Below are 17,178 nucleotides of genomic sequence, written 5' to 3'. Positions count from 1 at the left end.
TGTGCTCCGCAACGGGAGAGGTCACAACAGTGAGAGGCCCGCGTACCGCAAAAAAAAAATATATATATATAAAATGAAGTCCAATGTTGTGCTGCCCCCAAAGACACATTTAAATGCAGACACATAAAAAACGCTGCAAACAGATTAATAATTAGATGGCCAAAGAGCTATCATGTTGGAAAATAGGGATACAGAGAGAGCATCCAAGAAAATAATTTTCATGGACTTTGATGAAATAATTTTTTTTATATCTTTTTTTTTTTGGCTGCGTGGCATGCGGGATCTTAGTTCCCCGACTAGGGATCGAACCCGAATCGGTGCCCCCTGCAGTGGAAGTGCGGAGCCTTAAACCCTGGACCACCAGGGGAGTCCCTGATGACATAATTTTTAATCAATAAAATGCATCAGTGAGAATGAGGACACTGCGTAATGGTTGATGACATTCAATCTTAGAGGCTCTCAGAAGTTTTGGTCTCAGGATCCCTTTAACAATTTTAAAAATCATTGAGGATCTCAAAGAATTTTTGCGTATGTGGTTTTACCTATTGACATGGATGTATTAGAAATTGACTGAGAATTTCTTTTTTAGCTCAAGAATACATAAACATCCATGTATTGAACTTTGTGTTATTACACATCCTGTAGGCTGGGGAAACTCATGAGAGAAGGAGAAGGAAAAAGGACAAATAATGTTTTAGTATGATTATGAAAGTAGTTTTGACTTTTCAAACTCCCAAGAGGGTCTCAGGGACCCGGGGGACCACACTTGGACCACATTGTGTAATATACATGGATCCACTGTATGTCTATAGTTACATGCCTGGTTCTCTCATTAGCTTGTCAACTCGGACACGGACTATGTCTCTTTCATCTTTATCTCTCTCCATCTCCCTCTAGCTTTGCTCCAAAATAGGCATTCAGTGAACTTTTGCTGTTTTAGTGTTTCCAAGGCACTGCAGCGATGAGAAAATTGCTGTCTTTCTGGAGCCTGATTTAATCCGGGGAAGTCACTGAGATTTAGCATTCTGGCCAGAGCTGATCAACCCCCGCCCCCTAATCCTCTTCTGGCGGTACTCAATAAATTGAAAAAAGAAAAAGAAAAAGAAAAAAAGACAAAGGAAATATGAACACTTCACCTAGCATTTGTTTGGACAAATTTTCACCAATCAAGTAAAGTTTCTTTCACTGCCATAGCAACGAACTGAGCTGTTCATTCCTTCACGCTGCTCCTCCTTTGTAAGGCATTGACCACCTACATTTTAGAGCAGGGTTTCAGTGAAATGCCCTCAACATGACCTGGTCATTTTCAAAAACCCACGTAGCATGGGTCACTCTCAGCTGGAGGTGCATGGTTGAGCCCAGCCAGGAATTCTCTCGGACTCGATCAGCCCCACCTAAATAGACGGGGTCAAGAAAAGCGAGATGGTGAGAAGATGTGCGCTGCTGTTGAATGGAAAAGGGCCTCGGAGGGATGGGTCAGATCTGGGAGGACTCACAGGAAGTGGCAAACACGTGAGGGGGGGCAGCCACAGGGGAATTCCTGTGCATTTGGCATAAAATGTAGATCATGCAAGGAGCACCTGTCATTTCTGAAGCAGCAGCATCTGGAGGGCTTTCTGGGACTGTTTGGTAGCTTTGTTAAGAAAGTGGTCTCTTCCTTGTGAAAACTAATCCTGCCAGTGGAACAGTGGGCAGACCTTGGAGTAAAAGGTGGGTGAGCCCTCTCTGTTCCGAGGTTCTGCCTTCTCTGGGAAAGTAGCACCAACAGGTTGAGACAGGAAAGGATCTTAGCATAATGTTAGAACGCATAAAATTCTCCCCTTTCCTCAATCCTCCCACCCTGTTCCCCACCCCAATCCAGTTCCTCTGGTCTGATTGTTTTAAGGACTCCTCAGTCTGTGCCATGGCTGCCAAAATCTGTTTCTAGCCATGGAAACAGCTGTAAAATGAAATTCATTTTATGGCAAGACAAGAAAAATTTAAACAGAAAATCTTCTCTGCTCTTTGGCCTCCTTTCTCCTCCCACTGTGCATTGTATATCTGTATTATGCATGGCCCAAACCTTCCCCGTCGACAGAAATACCTGCTCAACCATAAGAGCGATGTTCTCCTAGCATCAATAAGACAATTCCTTAAAGATAACAGTCCTTCATGGTGCTTAGATGTGGATTATGTAAATTGTCAATAATCTGTCATTACACGTCAATAATACAGCCCTCTGTCTCAAAAAACTTATATAACTGTGGCTTGACTTCTAACGGGCAGAACAATTCTCAGAACTTTCTGAGATGCTCTTCCTGGGTTGTAACCCTCAAATTTGACTCAAATAAAAATTTCCTTTTCTTCTTAGATCAACGGATTCATTTTTTGTCGATACAGCTATCATTTTACGTCATTTTGTCTAATAACATGGATTCCCTTCCTCCCCTACCCCGTCCCCTTCTTCTCCCTCCCCTGTATACCTAACAAGAGGGGAAGTTTTATTTGTCAACCCTTTTGCAGGACCCTACTCCTAATGCACAGATTTACTCATTTTTTCCGACTAATGGAAGCTCAGATGCAGGAAAATGATGGGATAACCTGCCCTGTGTCTGCCATCCTGTCCCTACCAGTCACATGTAGTCCATGGCAGGGGGACTGGTGAGGCAGACTACCAGGAATGTGTTTGCCTGGGAGAGCCGAGAGCCTCCTGGGAAAGAGCAAGTACCCTAATGAGGCCCAGAGTTTGGCCCGATCCCTGCCCCCTCAGTGTGGGTAGGGCAGAGGCAATTCTAAATATGTACTCGCATGCAGTTTTTCAAGATTTTCCTCTGGTCTATGGCACGTGAACTTGCCCTGGAGCTCCGAGTAGCCATGCACAGTAACTGTAAAGTTACTCCCCGGAAAGTTTGGTGAAACAGGGGCAGCACCAGCGCTCCATGGGAAAGGCCCACACAGTGGGGAGGAGAGGACTGACTCCAGCAAAGCTACTGCATGGCTTCGGCCACCCAGTGCTTTTTCTTGGTTGTTCAGCCCAGCTTTCAGGAAGCACATCAGGTTGGCATAGCAGCCTCCGCCAGGTGGGATTCTTAGGGTGCCAGTGACTATAGCATTAGAGGGAGGCCACTTCCCTTAGGGGCGAAGTAGGGTTGCCCCTATTCTATTCTATTCTATTTGTATTCTATTTGCTATTGTATTCTATTTGCTACATTCAGCAAATAGAAAGACAGGACACCCAGTTAAATTTGAATTGCATATAAACCACAAATGCTTTTTGAGGATTTATATAATCTCAACTATTGCACGGGATTATACGAATACTAAAACATTATTCATTGTTTATCTGCAATTCAGATTTAACTGGGTGCCCTGAGTTTTATCTGACAACCCTGGAATTGGCACAGAACTTTGGGAACGCTGGGAGAAATTGTACCTTAGATGTGGACAAAGCATCCTTGACCGTGGCTAGTGATAGCAGAGGTGAGAACACCTTGTGTACCTTCCCCGCAATGGAATCCAGCTGCCCGGCCACAGACAGCTCCCAAAGGGCTATAAGTAGCAAAGGAGGAAAAGGGTACATGCCGCATGTTGGCTGAGTGACTTCATTTATTTAGGTTGTACGACCGATCGGATCCTATGACCTATGAAAGAACAAAAGCCTTCCAAGTCCTAGAAGGCACTAGATATGGCAATAAATGAAATGTGTAAAGTATTGTCAGTGCTGTGATGGAAGTCTACGGTGGGGAGTAAAGAAGGAAACAGCTCTCTCAAAGTGGGGGATGGGCAAGTAGGGCAGGCTTCAGAGGAGAGGTCAACCCTGATCCATATTGAAGCAAGAGCAGGAATACTCCAGGCAAGTGAAGAAGGGTAGGAGGGAGCATTGCTAGGGTTCCGGAGTGTGTGGGAGAGAGAGGAGGGTTGGTCTGTAGCACATTCCATGCAGAGGAAGCTGAGTGAGAAAATAGAAGGAGGTGTGGAAGAGAATGGAGTGTTTGGGAAACTGCAAAAAATTCCACATGGCAGGATCACTGAATTTCAAGGGGTGGGGTTACATGGGGCAAAATCAGCCAGGAGAAGTAGGCAGGAACCACATCCTTGAGGGCCATACACATTTATTGCTGGAATCTGTTGTTCTGGCATTTACGGCCAGACATGAAGCCTCGGCACCCTCATCCCTTCCCAGAACTCTGCCTGTTCACTGGCCTTTTGCATCCCTCACAGCCTTATGCTGAAAATTCAGGATCCCCTGCCCACCTCGGGCTCATTAATCCAGCCCCCCTCCCTCCATCAACACTTCAGTCTCCCAGTGCCACGCTGGGCCCGGCCTCGTCCTCTGGCTTGCAGCTCTGGAGCTTTGCTGAGCGATGTTCCTGGGCTCCCCAACCCACAGGCAGGCAGATTTTCCTACCACGTCTTCCGCTCTTTGGTTTTGTTTACTTATCTGATGTCTCAGGAGCCCTTTCTGCTCTTGCCTCTCTCCCCTGCTCCCAAGCATCTTCTTCCCTTGGATTCTGTCCATATATAGTCTCCGGGCTTTCTTCCTACTCCTCAGACTACTTCCTCTTGGTGTTCTTTAGATTCTGTCCTCACTCTTTCCTCCTTTCTATCTTTGGGCGATTTCCCTCATTCTCATGGTTCCAATTGCTATCTTTCAGTTGATGAGTATTAAAAATCTCTATCTCCTGTGCCGCATTGTATCCTAAATTCCAGGCAGCGTAACCACCTGTTTACTTCACCTCTCCCTCTTAATGCCTCCTAAACACCTCAAACTCAACATGCCGAAACTGCCCTGATTATTTTTTTTAACAGCTTTTGTGAAGTACCTTTTTTTTTTTTTTTTTTTTTCGGTACGCGGGCCTCTCACTGTTGTGGCCTCTCCCGTTGCGGAGCACAGGCTCCGGATGTGCAGGCTCAGCGGCCATGGCTCACGGGCCCAGCCGCTCCGCGGCATGTGGGATCTTCCCGGACCGGGGCACGAACCCGTGTCCCCTGCATTGGCAGGCGGACTCTCAACCACTGAACCACCAGGGAAGCCCAGTACCATTTTTATACCACAAAGGTATCTCATGGTAAGTGTACAGTTCAATGGTTTTTAATAAATTTGTGGAGTTGGGAAACCATCACCACCATCCAATTTTACATTTCCGTCACCCCCCATAGGTTCATCTTCACCCATTTACAAGTCCCCATCCCCAGGCTTGGGCAACCAATAATCTAAGTTTCTGTCTCTCATTTTAGTGGAATCACATAATATGTGATCTTCTGAGCCTGATTTCTTTGACTTATCATGTTTTTGAGGTTCATCCATATTGCAGCATGTATCGGTACTTTGTTCCTTTTTATTGCCAAATCCTAGTCCGCTGTATGGATATACTACGTTTTGTTTATCCATTCACTAATTCACAGACATTTAGAATTTCCCACTTTTTGGCTATTACAAATAGTGCTTGTATGAACATTGGTGTGAAAGTCTTTATGTGGTCTTGCTGGGTTGTGAGGTAAATCTATATTTAACTTTTAACGAAACTGCTAAACTGTTCTCCAATGACTTTGTGATTTATTTCAATCAAGGGCTTTACCACCCATCCAGTTAATGCTCCAGAACCTTGGAAGTCCTTCTTTACTCCTGCTTCCCCATCTCCCCACATCCCATTACTTACCAAGCCCAGGCAATTCTACCTCCTGGATATCTCTAGAACCATGTCACTCCATCCTCACCCTCACTGTGACTATCCTCACTCTTCTCTCTGCCTATCCCACCTTCTCCAATCCATTGATTTATTTTTTTAAAAGATTGTGAAACATTTATATGCACAAAACAATAGATGAAGCCATGAACAATTTAGGGGGCATGATAATGAAGCAAAAGCCATGCTGGCCTACCAACCACCTTAAGACCTGACTGTTGCCAACACTGTGGAAGTGCCCTGTGGGCTTCAGTGCACCCAATTCTTCTTCAATGACTCCTTATTGTTCTTAGAATAAAGTCCAAACACATTATTTTAGCTTTAACAAGCTCTTTGTAAGCTTTGAAATACTTTCCCAGGCACCTCTCACCACTCTACCCCCATTCCTTCTTATCCTTCAGGTTCTACCCATTGAAGTCACCCTCCCTGCCCTCCCTTGGACATGTAACGTATCCCCAAACACTGGGTATTTCTCTTGTCATAGCTCCCATCACTTTGTACTCACAGTTGCTCATCTGTCTGTTTTTCCCATTACACACAGGTCTGAGAGGGCAGAGGCTTGATCTGTCTCACCAGTGTATCTCCCGTGCTTAGCACGGTGCTTGCACACGGTGCAAGTGCTAGAAAGCATTTTCTGAATGCTTAATGGAAACAGACTCTTATACATACAAATAAATATGTCTGCTAGGTATTTGAAGGTCAGGAGAAATCTCTAGGCTAGAGATATTGATTTGGGAGAATGAAATCATATAAGTTAAAGTTAAAAGCAGACAGATGACACCCGCAGGGAGAGGGTGAAGGGCACAGTGGGATATCACAGAAGACGAGAACTGGTGGAGCGGAGCAAAGGAGGAACAGGCAGCGGGAGGACCTGAGGCAACAGGTAACCTGGGGGAGGGGTGGGGGTGGGCGGAGGGTGGTCTCTACGAGATGCGAGAGGTCACAGCTTCTGAGAGGTCAAGGAGGATGAAAAGCGATCAAAATACATCGGGTCTGGAAATAGGAATCGCTGGAGGCCTGTCAGAGTCGTGAAAGCACTAAAGCCAGGGTGCTATGTGTTGAGGAGTGATGTATAGAAGGAAAGGACATGTTTAGTGTGAGTGTGGAGAAGGGGGACATTCGCGGAGCTTGGGAGGCACGCAGATCTGAAGGAGGGTTCTGATTTTTTAGGATAGCGGTGAGTTAAGGTTTCATTCAAATGTTTTGGAGCATTTTCTCTGTGCCAGACACTGTGCTGGGCTGAGCAGATTTTCAGCGTATGGGAAAGATCCAACAGCGTCCATAGACGGAATCGCTGGATTTACAGGGTCCGACGATCTGGCACGTGGCTCCAGAAAAGGAGACTCAAGGAAGGAAGGTGAGGGTGGCTATTGAACTCCTGCGGTCTGCTTCTAAATTCCGTGAGCTTTTTAGCCTAGCGTGTGTCCTTCCTTCGATTTTTGAGAGGCAGATGGCTAAGGCTTCCCCATGTGTCCATCTCTCTTGGAGGAGGGCGAGGAAGCAGGCGGGGAGTTGAACTCCTTAAGGTCTCCTTTTCCTCGGATTTGGCCACAGGAGGTAACTTCTATTCTCATACCTGCCTCATTCCGCGCCGTTCCTGATCTTCGTGCATTCACACCTGTAAGGCAGGAAAGTCTTTCCCAGGGTGGTTGAATTTTTCCTTTTCTCTCTGATGGGAGGTTCACGAAGTTTGAGGGCTTGGAAATCACCCAGGAAAATGGCCTTACAGGAACGGAGGGAGAATTTCTAGGTTTAGGATGCTACGAGTTTTAACAGGTTTCTGCCAGAAGAGGGAGCCCCAGGGCTGAGAGAGAAAGCACAGACTGCTGGGGTTTAAAATCATGGGGGTGGGGTCTTTGTTTCTGGTATTGTTTTCAGCAGTCCACAGGGGTTTATGGGTTAAGATAAAAGAAGATGAAAGAGGGAAGCAGGGAGGAAGACAGATTCGCAATACACCGACATATACACAGAAACAGTTACACACACACAAATCACATAATCCCCCCTCCCTCACTCCTCCCTACACGCACTCACTATTTCTGCTTTAGTCCAATGATTCCTAAAACTTGCTGTGCAGTTGAATCATCTGGGGGAACTAAGGGCAGATCCCCAAGCCGCACCAAGGCCTGTTGAATCAGAACCATCAAGGGTGGGACCCAGCAGTCTGTATTTTTGCACAGCTCCCCAGGTGATTCTGAAGTAACCTTTAGGTAGACAGACTGGGGAACTCTTCTGGGTAATTAGGTAAATACTTTAAATATAGTTTGTTTGAGACTGAATTTAATGGCTCCAGCCATCAACATGTTGAGTGGTAAGTAGAATGTAATCCATGAATGTTGTTATAACTGAGCCATTTCCTCTCTTTCTTCTTTTCTTTCTTTCTTCTTCCCTCCCTCCCTCTTTCTTTCTTTCTTTTCCTTTCTTTCTTTTTCTTTCTTTCTCTCCTTCCTTCCTTTCTTTCTTTCTTTCCTTCTTCCTTCCTTCCTTCCTTTCTTTCTTCCTTCCTTCCTTCCTTCCTTTCTTTCTTTCTTTCCTTCTTCCTTCCTTCCTTCCTTCCTTTCTTTCTTTCTTCCTTCCTTCCTTCCTTTCTTTCTTCCTTCCTTCCTTCCTTTCTTCCTTCCTTCCTTCCTTCCTTCCTTCCTTCCTTTCTTTCTTTCTTCCTTTCTTTCTTTTTTGTATTTACTAATATAATACATGAGAGGCGTTACAAAGTCACGTGATATCAAAAGGCTTATGACGATAACAGCAATCCTTGTTTCTCCCTTCCCCATGCCCTAGTCCCATTCAGAGGCAACCACGTTTTAAAATCTTCTTTCTTTCCTCTGGGAATTAACTGCATATTTAAAAACATTTACTGCTATTTCTTGATTTTGCAGTTTTAGAGATTATGTACTGATTTTCCACTACGGAATATTAGGACTTTTCCTTTTTTTTTTTTAAACAGCACACACAGATACTCATTCCCTTCCTTCTAGATTGCTAACACTATTAAATTACAATTTTAATTAAATCAATAGTCAGTGTTCATATTATTATGACGGATTTTTGGCAGCTCAGCAATATAATGTACTATGATTGCATTTCTTTTCTTCTATTCCCCACCCCCGACCCGGGAGTCAATAATCACCTCATTTTTGTTTGTTTGCTTACTCAGTTGTCATGTTCTCCAAATCCTCCAGTAAGGGCAATACAACTCAAATAAAGTGGTCAAATTAATTGGATAAGCTATCTATTTTTTCCCTTGGAGACATCCATCTTGGAGCCCCATTCTTCCTGTTCCAATCTGGACTAGGAGCCTGATAGGCTGGTAGACGGGACCTCCCTTTGCCATCCACCTGGCAACCCCGACTTTTTCTTGGTTCATTTCTTCATGATGGTAGGGAACTTTTTTTGAGACCTTGGATGCAGGAGTGCTATTTTACATTGAACATCTTTACATGGGCTTTAGTCCATCAGACCCTGGCCACATACAGCCCAGTGTGTCAGCCCTGCCTGCTTGTCCTTACTTTACCCTCTCCCTGATTCATTGTTTGGCTGGGTAACAATTTCAAGATTGGAGATTATCTTCTCCTGGAATTGGAAGACGTTGCTGCATTGCCTTTCGGTTTCTAGCTTCCAGTATTGATACTGAGAAGTTCAATTTCTGTCTGGACTCCTGATCCTTGTTTTTTTTTTTTTTTTTTTTTGCGGTATGCGGGCCTCTCACTGCTGTGGCCTCTCCTGTTGCGGAGCACAGGCTCCGGACGCGCAGGCTCAGCGTCCATGGCTCACGGGCCCAGCCGCTCCGCGGCATGCGGGATCCTCCCGGACCGGGGCACGAACCCGTGTCCCCTGCATCGGCAGGCGGACTCTCAACCACTGCGCCACCAGGGAAGCCCTGGAATTCTTATTAGAAGATGTCAGAGCTCCTGGATGGATCCTGTAAGTTTCTTATTGTTTTTGTCCTATTTTTCATCTCTTAACCTATCCGTCCTACTTTCTGGGAGATTTTGTCAATTTTAACTTCCAGTATTTCTTTTTAATTTTTAAATTTCTAGCTGCATTTTTATTTTAAAAAGCTCCTTTCTGTTCTCCACTATTTTTAGAAACACTGACTTCCTGATCTTCATTGATGTATACACTGCCTTCCTTTATCTCTGAGGGGGATATTGACGTTGCCAGGGCTGTTGTTAATGATTTCTTCTGCTCCCTGGATTACCTATGTTGGGGTCTCCATCGGCAATGTCAGGGGCTTTCATTTTATGCTTGGTGATCTTTGGAGTCAATTCCTTGGCTGTTGGAAGCTTTGTGTGTAAGGGCAGGGCTTGTCAACTATGGGAATGCACTGCAGAATAACCCAGAGGGAAGTCGGCAGTATCATTGGGGGACCCCCAAATATCAGTGTCTGTAATCATTTTTTCTTTAGTTGTATACTCTCTACAAGGAGGAATGCTTCATTCTTCTGCCTGGGGTGGGCTGGAATAAGGAGAATGCAGAGGGCTGTGCGTGTTCTGGGATCTGAGTCAGGGTAGGGGCTGGGGAGTCTCATCTTTCAGGATGGCGTCTTCCTCTAATCCTCTGTTTCTAGCTCCCTGCCTAAGTCCACCCTTTGCTGTGCCTGATGTCCCTGAGCCTGGCATCTCTTTGGCCAATTTCTCCAGAAAATAAACTTTCCTTCTTCTTGGAGGGAAAGAAAGGGGATTTGGAGCATCTCTTCCTATTTTTGCTCCCATCTCTCCCTCTGAATTGAGGTTTCTGGTGGCCTGATCCCTGGGACTCTCCTGGGCTCTGTGGCTTCCTGTTGGCCTCCATGGGCTGTTGGGCTTCAGCAGTCTCCAGTTTGCTAAGTCACTTATCCCTCGTCCATCCACTTTCCATCTTCTGAAGGGGTATTGACATTTCTCATCTGTTGTTGTCTCCATCCTGGTCCTCTGTCCTTGTGATTTATAGCATGCACATTCTTCTACTGCACTGTGATCAGTGCATTTTGTAAGGGAGCAGAAACGAATGTTTGTTCAACTGGCACGTATAACCCTAGAAAGTGCTTTTGAGCAGGCTGTCAGGTTTGAAAGGAGAAGAAGCCTATAGTAGTGCCATTTTCTATTTCTCCCAAGATACCCAAAATTCAAGAGTGTGCGAGTGAGACTTTTTACTAAATCATTTACGTGGAAGAAAAGGAGGGGAAATCTTTCATTTGTTCATTCATCCATTTCCCCCAAATGTTTATTGAGCACTAATAAATGTCCAAAACTGTGCTTGGTGCCAGGAATGTATTGTAAAAGCTGATCAATATCTGATGCTTTCCTTCAAGGAGATTCTAGTTAACTATAAGGAGGGTAGGTCAGTAAGTCAAAGCTCACAGTAGTGTAATAATAATGTGCATAGGGTGCTAACGGAGTACAGAGTAGGGCAGCCAAGTCATCCCAGGGCAGTGGGAAAGCCTTCAGGGAGGAGGTGACCCTGGGGCTACGTTTTGAAGAAATAAGTACAAGTTATGGAGATGAAGACATTGGGGGAAGGCCATACCAAGCAGAGGGAGCTATATGTGTTTAGGTAAGGAGTCTAGAAATAGCTTGATACCTCAGAGCGACCTCAAGTAGTTTGAAGTGGCTGGAGCAGGGGTCCATGTTGGGGAATGGCCTGAGTAAGAATGCAACAGTCACTGCACTGTAAATATTCACGTTAGTCCACGGCATGATGCTGGGCCTACTAACGAAAGATGCAGAAATAATAATATCTTATTCTCTCTGTGAATTTGAGCAAATTAAAAAAAAATATTACTTGTAAAAGAAGGATACTATGCGATTATATAAAGAGGTAAGATATGTAAAATGCTGGATCAATGGTAGGAATGTAAAATATTCTGGCTCTTTCATGACAAATCTCTCTTGAATCCTTCTACTCTCCAGTTTCCTAACAGTTACAAAACAGATCTAGAAAAGCTTAACTATTAGGAAAATCTTTTCCCATTTTCCATTTCTGCCAAGTAAGGATTAGTTGAGCATCTTTAACTGAATATTTTATTTTATTTAATCAGGAGTTGCCATGTTTATGTGTCCTTGGGTATCTGGGGCTCTTTTGTATAAAGTTTCTTGCAAGGCGCCTGGGTGGGACCCAGATAATTGAGTTCCAGTCTCCCTTCCTCCACTGACATATATGTGACCTTGGGCAAGACCCTGCCCCTGTCTTGGCTTCCATTCCCTCACCTGGCAAACAAGGGGAATTAGATTACCTTTAAGATTTGTTCCAGCTCAGAAATTGGATGCATGGAGCTTTTTAGCTGTACTGAAATCAGCATCAAGAAAGAGCTAGGATTTTTGGATTTTATTTTCATATCATACGTAAGAGGGAAAGGCAATTCCTTCCAAATTTTGGCAAGCAAGCAGAAGTGAGATTCTTCCATCTCTCCTTACCTCTCCCGCCTTCCTTTCAGCTTCCGTCTGTGATGCAGTCACAGAAAACCCAAAGGAAAATACTGGCACTAAAAGAAAAATAAACACTTCACTTGTGTCCCTTTGAATTGGTAAGCTCTGTTGAAAAAGTTGGGGGAGCAGGACTCTTCAAAGCCAAGTGTTGTGAAAACACACCATCATGGTCTACAGGCATTTTCCAAAGTGTGAGTTTAACTATTTTAACTCCCCCAAGTGACTGCATCAGTAAACTGCAACCTTCTGGATGGTACTAGCTATCGATGGCAAGGGAACGTTTGGGCAAATGGGGGTGTAGAGCGTGGGGAATGCTATTTCTTGCTCCTGTTAGGTTTCCTCTAATGGACCTGAAACCAGGGGCTTTGAAATCTGATTAGACCCTTCTAAGGCTCAGAATGTCAGTATGCTAAGCAACAGGCTGGGCTGGGATTAAGGAATAGATGAAGAGCACAGGAAGAATTCTGAATGACAACTATAGGCCTCCCTTGGTCCTTTGAATAAGACTCCTTGAGATAAAACATGCCTTCTTCAAAGCTCTAGATCTCAATATTAAAAATATGAAACTAGCTGATGACTGGATGCAAAAGGCAGATATCCGCACTCTTAGGAGTTCCCAAGATACACCACAGTGTTTGTGCTCTGTCATTACTTTAAAGCCGCTTTATAAAAATGCTTAAGACCTGCAATCTTTGTATGATTTCAAAAGAACATGCAGACATTTTTTAAACTATTTTTTCAATTTTTTGTTTCAACTTAACTTTCTGTCCCAAAATGATCAGAATGTGCTCAGTGCCAGTAACAGACATCTGGTTCCATCTGTGTTTTATCACATCTTCCCTCCTACAGAATGCAAAGCTCCAAAAAAAAAAGAATGCAAAGCTCATCGGGCATTTCTTTTTGTTTCTCGTTTTGACCAGCATTTGACATTGAAATCTCTTTCAGCCCAGCCCTCCAGTTTATTCCAAATAGATGCATTATTTCAATAGCGGTTTTTTGAGGACCTACTATGGACTAGGCCCTGACACAAATGGTGATGCTATTACATATTATTGTGATTTAAAAAAGTCTTACCTTGGGGTTTCAACCAGATTTGACTTCTTTTTATTGATCTCCTTTTTTCTTTTGCTTCTTTTCTCCCTCCTCCTCTGCCTTCCCTTCTGTTTCATCTCTCTCTTCCTCTGCGGTTTCCCACTCTTTGGGGAGGGGCAGGGTTTCCTGCTCAGAAGGTGGTTGGTTTCTGGGAGGAGTCAGAAGATCTGATTCGGGACTGGAACCAGCTGGTCTGCCACCTGATACAAGAAGGTGAAGGAAGGGCCAAGGAAGAAAGCCCTCATGCTAGGACTGAGCTTGCAGCCAGGAGGCACTGGGAGATGAGCCCAGTTCAGGGTTCCCCAAAGAATAGAGGGCCCCTGCAGCGGCCCACGGTGGGAATGCTTGGAAGTGGTCCTGGTTGCCCTGGAGACTTGTCCATTACTATTGCTAGCTCTGAACATGCCAGAGGCACACCAGGCAGAACCCCTGTTCCACCCTTAGCAAGCGCTCACTCTCAGATTCCTGGCTTTGCCTCAAAGGAAATAATTAAAACAAGAACTGGGTTTGGGCAGATTTTCCTTTCCCACCCAGAGAGACCAGCAACCTAATGTACTCTGTGAGGCGGCGTGTCTACGCGTTTCTTAGTTATAAACTGCTTAGGAATCATCGAGATGACTTATAGACCATTACGGCGATCACATCAGCAGGAGTGTGGAGTGGACGGCAGTGGGGAGACGGATCCACATGGGGTAGGGTCTCCACAAGTAGGGACGGTAATGCCAGCCTGATTCACACCAACTAATGATGGAGGGTCACATCCCAATTCAGAGGTTTCCATTCTTTTGGACGAAAGGCACGGATAACAATGGGTCATCAAAAAGTTTACTTTCTTCATCCATTTACTTATTCTATATTCAACAAATATTTAATGAACACCTGCTCCTTGCCAGGTCCTGGGTTAATACTTCAACTGCTGGGTTTACTCCAGAATGCTCTTTGAAAGTTTCCCGAAGTCTGTTTTCATTTTTAACTTATAATTTTGAATTTTTGTCCACTGTATCTTTAAAAGAAGGGCTTCTAGAATTGTCTTTTTTTTTTTTTTGCGGTACGTGGGCCTGTCACTGTTGTGGCCTCTCCCGTTGCGGAGCACAGGCTCCGGATGCGCAGGCTCAGCGGCCATGGCTCACGGGCCCAGACGCTCCGCGGCATGTAGGATCTTCCTGGACTGGGGCACGAACCCGTGTCCCATGCATCGGCAGGCGGACTCTCAACCACTGCACCACCAGGGAAGCCCTAGAATTGTGTTTTGTACTGTGTTTTCTGTTTTTTTTTCTTGCCCCCCTTAAAACACTTTTTTTTTCATTTTACACAGCTGACTTATTTAAAATTTTCCTTTCTAACCCTGCTGCTTTTAAATATTTTTCTCCAGCTGAAGGATTAACAATTCACTGAACTAGTTGGTAAAGATCTAGTCCAGAAGAATAAGTACCAAATAAAATCCTAAATTATGTAAAATTTTTTACCTGGCTTTCTGAGATTTGGGAAGATCCTTAATTTTAACTCTTAATATGGCTCCAGATCAGGGTTTAAATTTAACTTCTTTAGGGATGCCTTCTGGTTTAGCAGATTTACAATGTAACTGCATCTTTTCTAAAGAAAACTCTGAAAAAAAGGGTGTTTCATACAGAAGGTCGGAGAAAGGTGAGTGGAAGAGAGAGAAATGAAATTAGGGTGGATCTCAGAAGGTACTAGAGTCTTTGCGGGAGGCCATGTTGGAATTAGAATTTTGTTTTTTAGACCTCAGCATACTAATCAAAGAAGCTAACTACCGACTCTTTAGATTTCTGGGGTTCCTCTTAAATGTATTAATTTATTTGGGGGTTCGTCAAATGAATTAATTTATTGATTTTGATATGTCAAAAGTTCCCCCATGTTGACGATCGTTATTCTAAACTCAGTTTTTGCGCTTTATCGAAGTAAGTGCAAGAACTGGGATTATAGTGCAACAGGAAGTAGGAGTTCTTTCAAGAGGAGTCTGCAGATTAGAAGAACCCAAGAAAGACAAGAAAGGCTACTTAGTAAGAATGTGTGCCTGTGAATGGTATCTTGGGTTCCCTTTCTATGCAAAAGTTAGGAAGGGGCCATGTAATCAATGACCTGACAATCTTTGACCTCAGAATACAGACTAAAAGTGACCTTCTTTTACATCTTGGTGAGATAGATAGAGAGCGGCTCTCAACAAAGTTTTAAGGAGACCCAAAGCCAAGTTTGATCATTTACCTTTTCCTGAATTGGTCACAATCTAATGGAGCTCCAACTGTTGTCCCCTAGGACCAGCTTGGATTGGATTGTTGACTTATTGGGCCATTCTATATGGAACACTTCTTTATCTGTGTATCAGAAATAAGGCTTTTCAGTACAAAACAAAAACACATAAAATAAAACTTTACAATATAGATAAACAAAAGCAAAAGCAAAGTGAGCAGCAGGGGATTAGCAGTTTAATGGCAAATGCAGTTATCAAATGGTATGCCTCCAATAAAAGAGTCTAATGAACTTATACAAGACCTATGTCTAATTACTCAATAGTATACCTCCCAGACAAAATGTCTAATGGCCATATACAAAGGCCTAGGTATAATTATTTACCAGAATGTACATCTGTAAACTAAAATTTCTATTTACTTTACACAAAGACTGAGATCTAATGATTTTATACAAAGACGTACTTGGTTAGAAATTTTAGAAGCCGTGAGAACTCAGTGAAGCTCATCAGATTCAGACTATCGTTGAGACTGACTTATCTGGCAGCAGATCTGAAGGACAAATACAGTCTGAACACAAGGAACCCGGTAAGTATATCTTTTGGTTTTGGGAAAGCAGGAAGTTCAGAGTTTGGTGTACTTTCCTGGTCATAAGTGGGCTGATATCTGTAGAAGCATATTTATTTGTTGATTGGTTGGCACTCTGAAATATATTTATGGGGTTGAGTCACTTCATGGTTAAATGACCCTTAGAAGTGAGGGAATGTTACTGATTGGTTGGCTTGTAAAAGTGTGTTACCTGAGAAGAGTTGTGATTGATTGAGCCAATGGGTTTAAAACTGGTTCTGGTTACCATGATTACACAGCAGTCAAACTTTTCCTAAGAAAGTGTGAGACTTTTAAATGTTCTCACAGTTGATACCTAGTATCTGTTTTCACTAGAAAGTAGTACAAGCTCACATCTGATCACCTCCATAAAACAACTGGGACAAAAATGTCCATTACTGCGTGATCCAGTATGAGACCCAGACTGAATGTCTCATAGGAATTCAGAGAAGTGAAAAGATCAGTGAGGACAGAAAAGATTTCTATAGCTTGGATTTGATTGGGTTGGGTAGTTTGTACACGTATAGGTAAAAGGCATACCCTTCGAAACTAAAAACACACAGGCATTTCCTATATATTTAGGCAAATATGTAAAATATATGTAGTTTTACATATAGGCAAACCAAAAAATATAGGCATTACCTTCTAAACCAAAAATTGGAGTACATGATTTGATATACAGTTTGACAAGAGGCAGAGTATTTGAAATTATCCCTCTCTTGGAGAATCTGAGGTCTATGCCTTCAGAAGGTGTGGCGATTGTGGATGGACAGGCATTCAGGTGGGAAGAGTAATGTGAAAAAAGGTGTGAAAGACCAGAAGGGACTAGGAAGGTCCTGGGTTCATGCGGAACATCAGGTGGGAGGGCTGAGATGCAAGCAGATCATGGGGACACTGGAAAATCTGGACAGGGGTCTTAGGCGCTGACATTTTTGAGGGAGGAGCAGCAGGATGAACGAAGGTCACAGTCCCCAGTCTGGCAGGGATGTTTTGGGGTGAATGTGCTAGAGAGTGCAGGAGGCGGTTTGAGATGCTGACAGCTGGACCAGAGGGTGGCTGCATGGGTGGAAGAATAATAGACGTAATAGGAGAGGCACTTGGGAAGGAAAACTGAAGAATAAGATGGGGTGGATTCCTGAGAAGTTTTTTGGACATTTAAGGTGAGGTTATGTCACCTTAATATAGGGTCAAGTTTCCCATTTT

Source organism: Monodon monoceros, unplaced genomic scaffold, assembly GCF_005190385.1.
Source record: "Monodon monoceros isolate NGI ecotype Baffin Bay Population unplaced genomic scaffold, NGI_Narwhal_1 Super_Scaffold_18, whole genome shotgun sequence".
Lineage (NCBI taxonomy): Eukaryota > Metazoa > Chordata > Mammalia > Artiodactyla > Monodontidae > Monodon > Monodon monoceros.
This window is presented reverse-complemented; position numbering follows the sequence as displayed.